The following is a 14,381-nucleotide window of genomic DNA, read 5'->3' as shown; positions in this document are numbered from 1 at the left end:
GCAGGTTCAGGAGGTAAGGCACTCCGAGACAGTTTCAGGAGGTCGGGCTCTCCTTCAAGACAGGTTCAGGAGATATGGCTCTCCTTTGAGTCAGGTTCAGGAGGTAGGGCTCTCCTCCGAGGCAGGTTCAGGAGGTAGCGGTCTCCTTTGAGGCAGGTTCAGGAGGTAGGGATCTCCTTCGAGGCAGGTTCAGGAGGTAGGGCTCTCCTTCAAGGCAGGTTCAGGAGGTAGGGCTCTCCTTCGAGGCAGGTTCAGGAGGTATGGCTCTCCTTCGAGGCAGGTTCAGGAGATAGGGATCTCCTTCGAGGCATGTTCAGAAGGTAGGGCTCTCCTTCGAGGCAGGTTCAGGAGATAGGGATCTCCTTCGAGGCAGGTTCAGTAGGTAGGGCTCTCCTTCAAGGCAGATTCAGGAGGTAGGGCTCTCCTTCGAGGCAGGTTCAGGAGGTAGGGCTCTCCTTCAAGGTAGGTTCAGGAGGTAGGGCTCTCCTTCGAGGCAGGTTCAGGAGGTATGGCTCTCCTTCGAGGCAGGTTCAGGAGGTAGCGCTCTCCTTTGAGGCAGGTTCAGGAGGTAGGGATCTCCTTCGAGGCAGGTTCAGGAGACAGGGATCTCCTTCGAGGCAGGTTCAGTAGGTAGGGCTTTCCTTCGAGGCAGGTCCAGGAGTTAGGGCTCTCCTTCAAGGCAGGTTCAGGAGGTAGGGCTCTCCTTCGAGGCAGGTTCAGGAGGTAGGGCTCTCCTTCGAGGCAGGTTCAGGAGGTATGGCTCTCCTTCGATGCAGGTTCAGGAGGTATGGCTCTCCTTCGAGGCAGGTTCAGGAGGTAGGACTCTCCTTCGAGGCAGGTTCAGCAGGTAGGGCTCTCCTTCGAGGCAGGTTGAGGAGGTATGGCTCTCCTTCGAGGCAGGTTCAGGAGGTAGCGCTCTCCTTTGAGGCAGGTTCAGGAGGTAGGGATCTCCTTCGAGGCAGGTTCAGGAGACAGGGATCTCCTTCGAGGCAGGTTCAGTAGGTAGGGCTCTCCTTCGAGGCAGGTCCAGGAGGTAGGGCTCTCCTTCAAGGCAGGTTCAGGAGGTAGCGCTCTCCTTTGAGGCAGGTTCAGGAGGTAGGGATCTCCTTCGAGGCAGGTTCAGGAGACAGGGATCTCCTTCGAGGCAGGTTCAGTAGGTAGGGCTCTCCTTCGAGGCAGGTCCAGGAGGTAGGGCTCTCCTTCAAGGCAGGTTCAGGAGGTAGGCATCTCCTTCGATGCAGGTTCAAGAGGTAGGGCTCTCCTTCGATCCAGGTTAAGGAGGTAGGGCTCTCCTTCGACGGAGGTTCAGGAGGTAGGGCTCTCCTTCAACGCAGGTTCAGGAGTTATTGCTCTCCTTCGAGGCAGGTTCAGGAGGTATGGCTCTCCCTCACGGGAGGTTCAGGAGATATGGCTCTCCTTTCGAGGCAGGTTCAGGAGGTAGGGCTCTCCTTCAAGGCAGGTTCAGGAATTATTGTTCTCCTTCGAGGCAGGTTCAGGAGGTATGGCTCTCCCTCAAGGGAGGTTCAGGAGATATGGCTCTCCTTTCGAGGCAGGTTCAGAATGTAGGGCTCTCCTTCGAGGCAGGTTCAGGTGGTAGGGCTCTCCTTCGAGGCAGGTTCAGGAGATAGGGATCTCCTTCGAGGCAGGTTCAGTAGGTAGGGCTCTCCTTCAAGCCAGGTTTAGGAGTTATGGCTCTCCTTTGAGGCAGGTTCAGGAGGTAAGGCACTCCGAGACAGTTTCAGGAGGTCGGGCTCTCCTTCAAGACAGGTTCAGGAGATATGGCTCTCCTTTGAGTCAGGTTCAGGAGGTAGGGCTCTCCTCCGAGGCAGGTTCAGGAGGTAGCGGTCTCCTTTGAGGCAGGTTCAGGAGGTAGGGATCTCCTTCGAGGCAGGTTCAGGAGGTAGGGCTCTCCTTCAAGGCAGGTTCAGGAGGTAGGGCTCTCCTTCGAGGCAGGTTCAGGAGGTATGGCTCTCCTTCGAGGCAGGTTCAGGAGATAGGGATCTCCTTCGAGGCATGTTCAGAAGGTAGGGCTCTCCTTCGAGGCAGGTTCAGGAGATAGGGATCTCCTTCGAGGCAGGTTCAGTAGGTAGGGCTCTCCTTCAAGGCAGATTCAGGAGGTAGGGCTCTCCTTCGAGGCAGGTTCAGGAGGTAGGGCTCTCCTTCAAGGTAGGTTCAGGAGGTAGGGCTCTCCTTCGAGGCAGGTTCAGGAGGTATGGCTCTCCTTCGAGGCAGGTTCAGGAGGTAGCGCTCTCCTTTGAGGCAGGTTCAGGAGGTAGGGATCTCCTTCGAGGCAGGTTCAGGAGACAGGGATCTCCTTCGAGGCAGGTTCAGTAGGTAGGGCTCTCCTTCGAGGCAGGTCCAGGAGTTAGGGCTCTCCTTCAAGGCAGGTTCAGGAGGTAGGGCTCTCCTTCGAGGCAGGTTCAGGAGGTAGGGCTCTCCTTCGAGGCAGGTTCAGGAGGTATGGCTCTCCTTCGATGCAGGTTCAGGAGGTATGGCTCGCCTTCACGGGAGGTTCAGGAGGTATGGCTCTCCTTTGAGGCAGGATCAGAAGGTAGGGCTCTCCTTCGAGGCAGGTTCAGGAGGTAGGGCTCTCCTTCGAGGCAGGTTCAGGAGATAGGGATCTCCTTTGAGGCAGGTTCAGTAAGTAGGGCTCTCTCGAGGCAGGTTCAGGAGGTAGGGCTCTCCTTCGAGGCAGGTTCAGGAGGTAGGGCTCTCCTTCGAGGCAGGTTCAGGAGGTAGGGATATCCTTCAAGGCAGGTTCAGGAGGTATGGCTCTCCTTCGAGGCAGGTTCAGGAGGTATGGCTCTCCTTCGAGTCAGGTTCAGGAGGTAGGGATCTCCTTCGAGGCAGGTTCAGGAGATAGGGATCTCCTTCGAGGCAGGATCAGTAGGTAGGGCTCTCCTTCGAGGCAGGTCCAGGAGGTAGGGCTCTCCAAGGCAGATTCAGGAGGTATGGCTTTCCTTCGAGGCAGGTTCAGGAGGTAGGGCTGTCCATCGAGGTAGGTTCAGGAGGTAGGGCTCTCCTTCGAGGCAGGTTCAGGAGGTATGGCTCTCCTTCGAGGCAGGTTCAGGAGGTAGGACTCTCCTTCGAGGCAGGTTCAGCAGGTAGGGCTCTCCTTCGAGGTCAGGTTGAGGAGGTATGGCTCTCCTTCGAGGCAGGTTCAGGAGGTAGAGCTCTCCTTTGAGGCAGGTTCAGGAGGTAGGGATCTCCTTCGAGGCAGGTTCAGGAGACAGGGATCTCCTTCGAGGCAGGTTCAGTAGGTAGGGCTCTCCTTCGAGGCAGGTCCAGGAGGTAGGGCTCTCCTTCAAGGCAGGTTCAGGAGGTAGGGCTCTCCTTCGAGGCAGGTTCAGGAGGTAGGGCTCTCCTTCAAGGCAGGTTCATGAGGTATTGCTCTCCTTCGAGGCAGGTTCAGGAGGTATGGCTCGTCTTCACGGGAGGTTCAGGAGATATGGCTCTCCTTTCGAGGCAGGTTCAGGAGGTAGGGCTCTCCTTCAAGGCAGGTTCAGGAGGTATTGCTCTCCTTCGAGGCAGGTTCAGGATGTAGGGCTCTCCTTCGAGGCAGGTTCAGGTGGTAGGGCTCTCCTTCGAGGCAGGTTCAGGAGATAGGGATCTCCTTCGAGGCAGGTTCAGTAGGTAGGGCTCTCCTTCAAGGCAGGTTTAGGAGTTATGGCTCTCCTTTGAGGCAGGTTCAGGAGGTAAGGCACTCCGAGACAGGTTCAGGAGGTCGGGCTCTCCTTCGAGGCAGGTTCAGGAGGTAGGGCTCTCCTTCAAGGCAGGTTCAGGAGGTAGGGCTCTCCTTCGAGGCAGGTTCAGGAGGTAGGGCTCTCCTTCGAGGCAGGTTCAGGAGGTAGGGCTCTCCTTCGATGTAGGTTCAGGAGGTAGGGCTCTCCTTCAAGGTAGGTTCAGGAGGTAGGGCTCTCCTTCGAGGCAGGTTCAGGAGGTATGGGTCTCCTTCGAGGCAGGTTCAGGAGGTAGCGCTCTCCTTCGAGGCAGGTTCAGGAGGTAGGGCTCTCCTTCGAGGCAGGTTCAGGAGGTAGGGCTCTCCTTCGAGGCAGGTTCAGGAGGTAGGGCTCTCCTTCGAGGCAGGTTCAGGAGGTAGGGGTCTCCTTCGAGGCAGGTTCAGAGGTAGGGCTCTCCTTCGAGGCAGGTTCAGGAGGAGAGCTCTCCTTCGAGGCAGGTTCAGTAGGTAGGGCTCTCCTTCAAGGCAGATTCAGGAGGTAGGGCTCTCCTTCGAGGCAGGTTCAGGAGGTAGGGCTCTCCTTCAAGGTAGGTTCAGGAGGTAGGGCTCTCCTTCGAGGCAGGTTCAGGAGGTATGGGTCTCCTTCGAGGCAGGTTCAGGAGGTAGCGCTCTCCTTCGAGGCAGGTTCGGGAGGTAGGGATCTCCTTCGAGGCAGGTTCAGGAGACAGGGATCTCCTTCGAGGCAGGTTCAGTAGGTAGGGCTCTCCTTCGAGGCAGGTCCAGGAGGTAGGGCTCTCCTTCAAGGCAGGTTCAGGAGGTAGGGCTCTCCTTCGAGGCAGGTTCAGGAGGTAGGGCTCTCCTTCGAGGCAGGTTCAGGAGGTAGGGCTCTCCTTCGAGGCAGGTTCAGGAGGTATGGCTCGCCTTCACGGGAGGTTCAGGAGGTATGGCTCTCCTTCGAGGCAGGATCAGGAGGTATGGCTCTCCTTCGAGGCAGGTTCAGGAGGTAGGGATCTCCTTCGAGGCAGGTTCAGGAGATAGGGATCTCCTTCGAGGCAGGTTCAGTAAGTAGGGCTCTCTCGAGACAGGTTCAGGAGGTAGGGCTCTCGAGCTTCTCCCAGGCAGGTTCAGGAGGTAGGGCTCTCCTTCGAGGCAGGTTCAGGAGGTAGGGATCTCCTTCGAGGCAGGTTCAGGAGGTATGGCTCTCCTTCGAGGCAGGTTCAGGAGGTAGGGCTCTCCTTCGAGGCAGGTTCAGGAGGTAGGGATCTCCTTCGAGGCAGGATCAGTAGGTAGGGCTCTCCTTCGAGGCAGGTCCAGGAGGTAGGGGTCTCCCGAGGCAGGTTCAGGAGGTAGGGCTTTCCTTCGAGGCAGGTTCAGGAGGTAGGGGCTGTCCATCGAGGTAGGTTCAGGAGGTAGGGCTCTCCTTCGAGGCAGGTTCAGGAGGTATGGCTCTCCTTCGAGGCAGGTTCAGGAGGTAGGACTCTCCTTCGAGGCAGGTTCAGCAGGTAGGGCTCTCCTTCGAGGTCAGGTTGAGGAGGTATGGCTCTCCTTCGAGGCAGGTTCAGGAGGTAGAGCTCTCCTTTGAGGCAGGTTCAGGAGGTAGGGATCTCCTTCGAGGCAGGTTCAGGAGACAGGGATCTCCTTCGAGGCAGGTTCAGTAGGTAGGGCTCTCCTTCGAGGCAGGTCCAGGAGGTAGGGCTCTCCTTCAAGGCAGGTTCAGGAGGTAGGGCTCTCCTTCGAGGCAGGTTCAGGAGGTAGGGCTCTCCTTCAAGGCAGGTTCATGAGGTATTGCTCTCCTTCGAGGCAGGTTCAGGAGGTATGGTCTCCTTCGAGGGAGGTTCAGGAGGTATGGCTCTCCTTTCGAGGCAGGTTCAGGAGGTAGGGCTCTCCTTCGAGGCAGGTTCAGGAGGTAGTGCTCTCCTTCGAGGCAGGTTCAGGATGTAGGGCTCTCCTTCGAGGCAGGTTCAGGAGGTATGGCTCTCCTTCGAGGCAGGTTCAGGAGGTAGGGATCTCCTTCGAGGCAGGTTCAGTAGGTAGGGCTCTCCTTCGAGGCAGGTTTAGGAGTTATGGCTCTCCTTCGAGGCAGGTTCAGTAGGTAAGGCTCTCCGAGACAGGTTCAGGAGGTCGGGCTCTCCTTCGAGGCAGGTTCAGGAGGTAGGGCTCTCCTTCAAGGCAGGTTCAGGAGGTAGGGCTCTCCTTCGAGGCAGGTTCAGTAGGTAGGGCTCTCCTTCAAGGCAGATTCAGGAGGTAGGGCTCTCCTTCGAGGTAGGTTCAGGAGGTAGGGCTCTCCTTCAAGGTAGGTTCAGGAGGTAGGGCTCTCCTTCGAGGCAGGTTCAGGAGGTATGGGTCTCCTTCGAGGCAGGTTCAGGAGGTAGCGCTCTCCTTTGCGGCAGGTTCGGAAGGTAGGGATCTCCTTCGAGGCAGGTTCAGGAGACAGGGATCTCCTTCGAGGCAGGTTCAGTAGGTAGGGCTCTCCTTCGAGGCAGGTCCAGGAGGTAGGGCTCTCCTTCGAGGCAGGTTCAGGAGGTAGGGCTCTCCTTCGAGGCAGGTTCAGGAGGTAGGGCTGGCAGGAGGTAGGGCTCTCCTTCGAGGCAGGTTCAGGAGGTAGGGCTCTCCTTCGAGGCAGGTTCAGGAGGTAGGGCTCTCCTTCGAGGCAGGTTCAGGAGGTAGGGCTCTCCTTCGAGGGAGGTTCAGGAGGTATGGCTCTCCTTCGAGGCAGGTTCAGGAGGTATGGCTCTCCTTCGAGTCAGGTTCAGGAGGTAGGGATCTCCTTCGAGGCAGGTTCAGGAGATAGGGATCTCCTTCGAGGCAGGATCAGTAGGTAGGGCTCTCCTTCGAGGCAGGTCCAGGAGGTAGGGCTCTCCAAGGCAGATTCAGGAGGTATGGCTTTCCTTCGAGGCAGGTTCAGGAGGTAGGGCTCTCCTTTCGAGGTAGGTTCAGGAGGTAGGGCTCTCCTTCGAGGCAGGTTCAGGAGGTATGGCTCTCCTTCGAGGCAGGTTCAGGAGGTAGGACTCTCCTTCGAGGCAAGGTTCAGCAGGTAGGGCTCTCCTTCGAGGCAGGTTGAGGAGGTATGGCTCTCCTTCGAGGCAGGTTCAGGAGGTAGCGCTCTCCTTTGAGGCAGGTTCAGGAGGTAGGGATCTCCTTCGAGGCAGGTTCAGGAGACAGGGATCTCCTTCGAGGCATGTTCAGTAGGTAGGGCTCTCCTTCGAGGCAGGTCCAGGAGGTAGGGCTCTCCTTCAAGGCAGGTTCAGGAGGTAGGGCTCTCCTTCGAGGCAGGTTCAGGAGATAGGGATCTCCTTCGAGGCATGTTCAGAAGGTAGGGCTCTCCTTCGAGGCAGGTTCAGGAGATAGGGATCTCCTTCGAGGCAGGTTCAGTAGGTAGGGCTCTCCTTCAAGGCAGATTCAGGAGGTAGGGCTCTCCTTCGAGGCAGGTTCAGGAGGTAGGGCTCTCCTTCAAGGTAGGTTCAGGAGGTAGGGCTCTCCTTCGAGGCAGGTTCAGGAGGTATGGCTCTCCTTCGAGGCAGGTTCAGGAGGTAGCGCTCTCCTTTGAGGCAGGTTCAGGAGGTAGGGATCTCCTTCGAGGCAGGTTCAGGAGACAGGGATCTCCTTCGAGGCAGGTTCAGTAGGTAGGGCTCTCCTTCGAGGCAGGTCCAGGAGGTAGGGCTCTCCTTCAAGGCAGGTTCAGGAGGTAGGGCTCTCCTTCGAGGCAGGTTCAGGAGGTAGGGCTCTCCTTCGAGGCAGGTTCAGGAGGTATGGCTCTCCTTCGAGGCAGGTTCAGGAGGTATGGCTCGCCTTCACGGGAGGTTCAGGAGGTATGGCTCTCCTTCGAGGCAGGATCAGAAGGTAGGGCTCTCCTTCGAGGCAGGTTCAGGAGGTAGGGCTCTCCTTCGAGGCAGGTTCAGGAGATAGGGATCTCCTTTGAGGCAGGTTCAGTAAGTAGGGCTCTCCGAGACAGGTTCAGGAGGTAGGGCTCTCCTTCGATGCAGGTTCAAGAGGTAAGGCTCTCCTTCGAGGCAGGTTCAGGAGGTAGGGATATCCTTCAAGGCAGGTTCAGGAGGTATGGCTCTCCTTCGAGGCAGGTTCAGGAGGTATGGCTCTCCTTCGAGTCAGGTTCAGGAGGTAGGGATCTCCTTCGAGGCAGGTTCAGGAGATAGGGATCTCCTTCGAGGCAGGATCAGTAGGTAGGGCTCTCCTTCGAGGCAGGTCCAGGAGGTAGGGCTCTCCAAGGCAGATTCAGGAGGTATGGCTTTCCTTCGAGGCAGGTTCAGGAGGTAGGGCTGTCCATCGAGGTAGGTTCAGGAGGTAGGGCTCTCCTTCGAGGCAGGTTCAGGAGGTATGGCTCTCCTTCGAGGCAGGTTCAGGAGGTAGGACTCTCCTTCGAGGCAGGTTCAGCAGGTAGGGCTCTCCTTCGAGGCAGGTTGAGGAGGTATGGCTCTCCTTCGAGGCAGGTTCAGGAGGTAGCGCTCTCCTTTGAGGCAGGTTCAGGAGGTAGGGATCTCCTTCGAGGCAGGTCCAGGAGGTAGGGCTCTCCTTCAAGGCAGGTTCAGGAGGTAGGGCTCTCCTTCGAGGCAGGTTCAGGAGGTAGGGCTCTCCTTCAAGGCAGGTTCATGAGGTATTGCTCTCCTTCGAGGCAGGTTCAGGAGGTATGGCTCGCCTTCACGGGAGGTTCAGGAGATATGGCTCTCCTTTCGAGGCAGGTTCAGGAGGTAGGGCTCTCCTTCAAGGCAGGTTCAGGAGGTATTGCTCTCCTTCGAGGCAGGTTCAGGATGTAGGGCTCTCCTTCGAGGCAGGTTCAGGTGGTAGGGCTCTCCTTCGAGGCAGGTTCAGGAGATAGGGATCTCCTTCGAGGCAGGTTCAGTAGGTAGGGCTCTCCTTCAAGGAGGGTTTAGGAGTTATGGCTCTCCTTTGAGGCAGGTTCAGGAGGTAAGGCACTCCGAGACAGGTTCAGGAGGTCGGGCTCTCCTTCGAGGCAGGTTCAGGAGGTAGGGCTCTCCTTCAAGGCAGGTTCAGGAGGTAGGGCTCTCCTTCGAGGCAGGTTCAGTAGGTAGGGCTCTCCTTCAAGGCAGATTCAGGAGGTAGGGCTCTCCTTCGATGCAGGTTCAGGAGGTAGGGCTCTCCTTCAAGGTAGGTTCAGGAGGTAGGGCTCTCCTTCGAGGCAGGTTCAGGAGGTATGGGTCTCCTTCGAGGCAGGTTCAGGAGGTAGCGCTCTCCTTTGCGGCAAGTTCGGAAGGTAGGGATCTCCTTCGAGGCAGGTTCAGGAGACAGGGATCTCCTTCGAGGCAGGTTCAGTAGGTAGGGCTCTCCTTCGAGGCAGGTCCAGGAGGTAGGGCTCTCCTTCAAGGCAGGTTCAGGAGGTAGGGCTCTCCTTCGTGGCAGGTTCAGGAGGTAGGGCTCTCCTTCGAGGCAGGTTCAGGAGGTATGGCTCTCCTTCGAGGCAGGTTCAGGAGGTATGGCTCGCCTTCACGGGAGGTTCAGGAGGTATGGCTCTCCTTCGAGGCAGGTTCAGGAGGTATGGCTCTCCTTCGAGTCAGGTTCAGGAGGTAGGGATCTCCTTCGAGGCAGGTTCAGGAGATAGGGATCTCCTTCGAGGCAGGATCAGTAGGTAGGGCTCTCCTTCGAGGCAGGTCCAGGAGGTAGGGCTCTCCAAGGCAGATTCAGGAGGTATGGCTTTCCTTCGAGGCAGGTTCAGGAGGTAGGGCTCTCCTTTCGAGGTAGGTTCAGGAGGTAGGGCTCTCCTTCGAGGCAGGTTCAGGAGGTATGGCTCTCCTTCGAGGCAGGTTCAGGAGGTAGGGCTCTCCAAGGCAGATTCAGGAGGTATGGCTTTCCTTCGAGGCAGGTTCAGGAGGTAGGGCTGTCCATCGAGGTAGGTTCAGGAGGTAGGGCTCTCCTTCGAGGCAGGTTCAGGAGGTATGGCTCTCCTTCGAGGCAGGTTCAGGAGGTAGGACTCTCCTTCGAGGCAGGTTCAGCAGGTAGGGCTCTCCTTCGAGGCAGGTTGAGGAGGTATGGCTCTCCTTCGAGGCAGGTTCAGGAGGTAGCGCTCTCCTTTGAGGCAGGTTCAGGAGGTAGGGATCTCCTTCGAGGCAGGTCCAGGAGGTAGGGCTCTCCTTCAAGGCAGGTTCAGGAGGTAGGGCTCTCCTTCGAGGCAGGTTCAGGAGGTAGGGCTCTCCTTCAAGGCAGGTTCATGAGGTATTGCTCTCCTTCGAGGCAGGTTCAGGAGGTATGGCTCGCCTTCACGGGAGGTTCAGGAGATATGGCTCTCCTTTCGAGGCAGGTTCAGGAGGTAGGGCTCTCCTTCAAGGCAGGTTCAGGAGGTATTGCTCTCCTTCGAGGCAGGTTCAGGATGTAGGGCTCTCCTTCGAGGCAGGTTCAGGTGGTAGGGCTCTCCTTCGAGGCAGGTTCAGGAGATAGGGATCTCCTTCGAGGCAGGTTCAGTAGGTAGGGCTCTCCTTCAAGGAGGGTTTAGGAGTTATGGCTCTCCTTTGAGGCAGGTTCAGGAGGTAAGGCACTCCGAGACAGGTTCAGGAGGTCGGGCTCTCCTTCGAGGCAGGTTCAGGAGGTAGGGCTCTCCTTCAAGGCAGGTTCAGGAGGTAGGGCTCTCCTTCGAGGCAGGTTCAGTAGGTAGGGCTCTCCTTCAAGGCAGATTCAGGAGGTAGTGCTCTCCTTCGATGCAGGTTCAGGAGGTAGGGCTCTCCTTCAAGGTAGGTTCAGGAGGTAGGGCTCTCCTTCGAGGCAGGTTCAGGAGGTATGGGTCTCCTTCGAGGCAGGTTCAGGAGGTAGCGCTCTCCTTTGCGGCAAGTTCGGAAGGTAGGGATCTCCTTCGAGGCAGGTTCAGGAGACAGGGATCTCCTTCGAGGCAGGTTCAGTAGGTAGGGCTCTCCTTCGAGGCAGGTCCAGGAGGTAGGGCTCTCCTTCAAGGCAGGTTCAGGAGGTAGGGCTCTCCTTCGTGGCAGGTTCAGGAGGTAGGGCTCTCCTTCGAGGCAGGTTCAGGAGGTATGGCTCTCCTTCGAGGCAGGTTCAGGAGGTATGGCTCGCCTTCACGGGAGGTTCAGGAGGTATGGCTCTCCTTCGAGGCAGGTTCAGGAGGTATGGCTCTCCTTCGAGTCAGGTTCAGGAGGTAGGGATCTCCTTCGAGGCAGGTTCAGGAGATAGGGATCTCCTTCGAGGCAGGATCAGTAGGTAGGGCTCTCCTTCGAGGCAGGTCCAGGAGGTAGGGCTCTCCAAGGCAGATTCAGGAGGTATGGCTTTCCTTCGAGGCAGGTTCAGGAGGTAGGGCTCTCCTTTCGAGGTAGGTTCAGGAGGTAGGGCTCTCCTTCGAGGCAGGTTCAGGAGGTATGGCTCTCCTTCGAGGCAGGTTCAGGAGGTAGGACTCTCCTTCGAGGCAGGTTCAGCAGGTAGGGCTCTCCTTCGAGGCAGGTTGAGGAGGTATGGCTCTCCTTCGAGGCAGGTTCAGGAGGTAGCGCTCTCCTTTGAGGCAGGTTCAGGAGGTAGGGATCTCCTTCGAGGCAGGTTCAGGAGACAGGGATCTCCTTCGAGGCAGGTTCAGTAGGTAGGGCTCTCCTTCGAGGCAGGTCCAGGAGGTAGGGCTCTCCTTCAAGGCAGGTTCAGGAGGTAGGGCTCTCCTTCGAGGCAGGTTCAGGAGGTAGGGCTCTCCTTCGAGGCAGGTTCAGGAGGTATGGCTCTCCTTCGAGGCAGGTTCAGGAGGTATGGCTCGCCTTCACGGGAGGTTCAGAAGGTATGGCTGTCCTTCGAGGCACGATCAGAAGGTAGGGCTCTTCTTCGAGGCAGGTTCAGGAGGTAGGGCTCTCCTTCGAGGCAGGTTCAGGAGATAAGGATCTCCTTTGAGGCAGGTTCAGTAAGTAGGGCTCTCCGAGACAGGTTCAGGAGGTAGGGCTCTCCTTCGATGCAGGTTCAAGAGGTAAGGCTCTCCTTCGAGGCAGGTTCAGGAGGTAGGGATATCCTTCAAGGCAGGTTCAGGAGGTATGGCTCTCCTTCGAGGCAGGTTCAGGAGGTATGTCTCTCCTTCGAGTCAGGTTCAGGAGGTAGGGATCTCCTTCGAGGCAGGTTCAGGAGATAGGGATCTCCTTTGAGGCAGGATCAGTAGGTAGGGCTCTCCTTCGAGGCAGGTACAGGAGGTAGGGCTCTCCAAGGCAGATTCAGGAGGTATGGCTTTCCTTCGAGGCAGGTTCAGGAGGTAGGGCTCTCCTTCAAGGTAGGTTCAGGAGGTAGGGCTCTCCTTCGAGGCAGGTTCAGGAGGTATGGCTCTCCTTCGAGGCAGGTTCAGGAGGTAGGACTCTCCTTCGAGGCAGGTTCAGCAGGTAGGGCTCTCCTTCGAGGAGGTTCAGGAGGTAGGGCTCTCCTTCGAGGCAGGTTCAGGAGGTATGGCTCTCTTTCACGGGAGGTTCAGGAGGTATGGCTCTCCTTCGAGGCAGGTTCAGGAGGTAGGGATCTCCTTCGAGTCAGGTTCAGTAGGTAGGGATCTCCTTCGAGGCAGGTCCCGGAGCTAAGGCTCTCCTTCAAGGCAGATTCAGGAGGTATGGCTCTCATTCGAGGCAGGTTTAGGAGGTAGGGCTCTACGAGACAGGTTCAGGAGGTAGGGATCTCCTTCGAGACAGGTTCAGGGGATAGGCATCTCCTTCGAGGCAGGTTCAGGAGGTAGGGCTCTCCTTCGAGGCAGGTTCAGGAGGTAGGGCTCTCCTTCGAGGCAGGTTCAGGAGGTAGGGCTCTCCTTCGAGGCAGGTTCAGGAGGTAGGGCTCTCCTTCAAGGCAGGTTCAGGAGGTATTGCTCTCCTTCGAGGCAGGTTCAGGATGTAGGGCTCTCCTTCGAGGCAGGTTCAGGTGGTAGGGCTCTCCTTCGAGGCAGTTTCAGGAGATAGGGATCTCCTTCGAGGCAGGTTCAGTAGGTAGGGCTCTCCTTCAAGGCAGGTTTAGGAGTTATGGTTCTCCTTTGAGGCAGGTTCAGGAGGTAAGGCACTCCGAGACAGGTTCAGGAGGTCGGGCTCTCCTTCAAGACAGGTTCAGGAGATAGGGCTCTCCTTCGTGGGAGGTTCAGGAGGTATGGCTCTCCTTCGTGGGAGGTTCAGGAGGTAGGGCTCTCCTTCGAGGCAGATTCAGGATGTAGGGCTCTCCTTTGAGTCAGGTTCAGGAGGTAGGGCTCTCCTTCGAAGCTGGTTCAAGAGGTAGGGCTCTCCTTCGAGGCAGGTTCAGGAGGTAGGGTTCTCCTTCGAGGCAGGTTCAGGAGGTAGGGCTCTTCTTCGAGGCAGGTTCAGGAGATAGGGCTCTCCTTCAAGGCAGGTTCAGGAGGTTGGACTCTCCTTCGAGGCAGGTTCAAAAGGTAGGGCTCTCATTCGAGGCAGGTTCAGGAGGTAGGGCTCTCCTTCGAGGAAGGTTCAGGAGGTAGGGCTCTCCTTCAAGGCAGTTTCAGGAGGTATGGCTCTCCTTTGAGGCAGGTTCAGGAGGTAGGCCTTTCCGAGACAGGTTCGGGAGGTAGGGCTCTCCTTCAAGACAGGTAAGGATATAGAGCTCTCCTTCGTGGGAGGTTCAGGAGGTAGGGCTCTTCTTCGAAGTAGGTTCAGGAGGTAGGGCTCTCCTTCGAGGCAGGTTCAGGAGGTAGGGCTCTCCTTTGAGGCAGGTTCAGGAGGTAGGGATCTCCTTCGAGTCAGGTTCAGTAGGTAGGGCTCACCTTCGAGGCAGGTCCAGGAGCTAGGGCTCTCCTTCAAGGCAGATTCAGGAGGTATGGCTCTCATTCAAGGCAGGTTCAGGAGGTAGGGTTCTCCTTCGAGGCAGGTTCAGGAGGTAGGGCTCTTCTTCGAGGCAGGTTCAGGAGATAGGGCTCTCCTTCAAGGCAGGTTCAGGAGGTTGGACTCTCCTTCGAGGCAGGTTCAAAAGGTAGGGCTCTCATTCGAGGCAGGTTCAGGAGGTAGGGCTCTCCTTCAAGGCAGTTTCAGGAGGTATGGCTCTCCTTTGAGGCAGGTTCAGGAGGTAGGCCTTTCCGAGACAGGTTCGGGAGGTAGGGCTCTCCTTCAAGACAGGTAAGGATATAGAGCTCTCCTTCGTGGGAGGTTCAGGAGGTAGGGCTCTTCTTCGAAGTAGGTTCAGGAGGTAGGGCTCTCCTTCGAGGCAGGTTCAGGAGGTAGGGCTCTCCTTCGAGGCAGGTTCAGGAGGTAGGGCTCTCCTTCGTGGGAGGTTCAGGAGGTAGGGCTCTTCTTCGAAGTAGGTTCAGGAGGTAGGGCTCTCCTTCGAGGCAGGTTCAGGAGGTAGGGCTCTCCTTTGAGGCAGGTTCAGGAGGTAGGGATCTCCTTCGAGTCAGGTTCAGTAGGTAGGGCTCTCCTTCGAGGCAGGTCCAGGAGCTAGGGCTCTCCTTCAAGGCAGATTCAGGAGGTATGGCTCTCATTCAAGGCAGGTTCAGGAGGTAGGGATCTCCTTCGAGACAGGTTCAGGGGATAGGCATCTCCTTCGAGGCAGGTTCAGGAGGTAGGGCTCTCCTTCGAGGCAGGTTCAGGAGGTAGGGCTCTCCTTCAAGGCAGGTTCATGAGGTATTGCTCTCCTTCGAGGCAGGTTCAGGAGGTATGGCTCTCCTTTCGAGGCAGGTTCAGGAGGTAGGGCTCTCCTTCAAGGCAGTTTCAGGAGGTATTGCTCTCCTTCGAGGCAGGTTCAGGAGGTATGGCTCTCCCTCACGGGAGGTTCAGGAGATATGGCTCTCCTTTCG

General features: G+C 57.6%; 1 protein-coding gene across 1 annotated transcript in view; it reads left to right on the top strand.

Moving 5' to 3' along the window:
* LOC100136388 (nitric oxide synthase, brain) overlaps positions 1 to 14,381 on the top strand; it is a 199,804-nt gene that overhangs the window by 93,643 nt on the left and 91,780 nt on the right. The gene's annotated exons all lie outside the window — the stretch shown is intronic.

The sequence above is a fragment of the Salmo salar genome, chromosome ssa20 (assembly GCF_905237065.1).
Source record: "Salmo salar chromosome ssa20, Ssal_v3.1, whole genome shotgun sequence".
Lineage (NCBI taxonomy): Eukaryota > Metazoa > Chordata > Actinopteri > Salmoniformes > Salmonidae > Salmo > Salmo salar.
The sequence above is the reverse complement of the archived record's forward strand: the minus strand, read 5'-3'. Positions and strand labels throughout refer to the sequence as shown.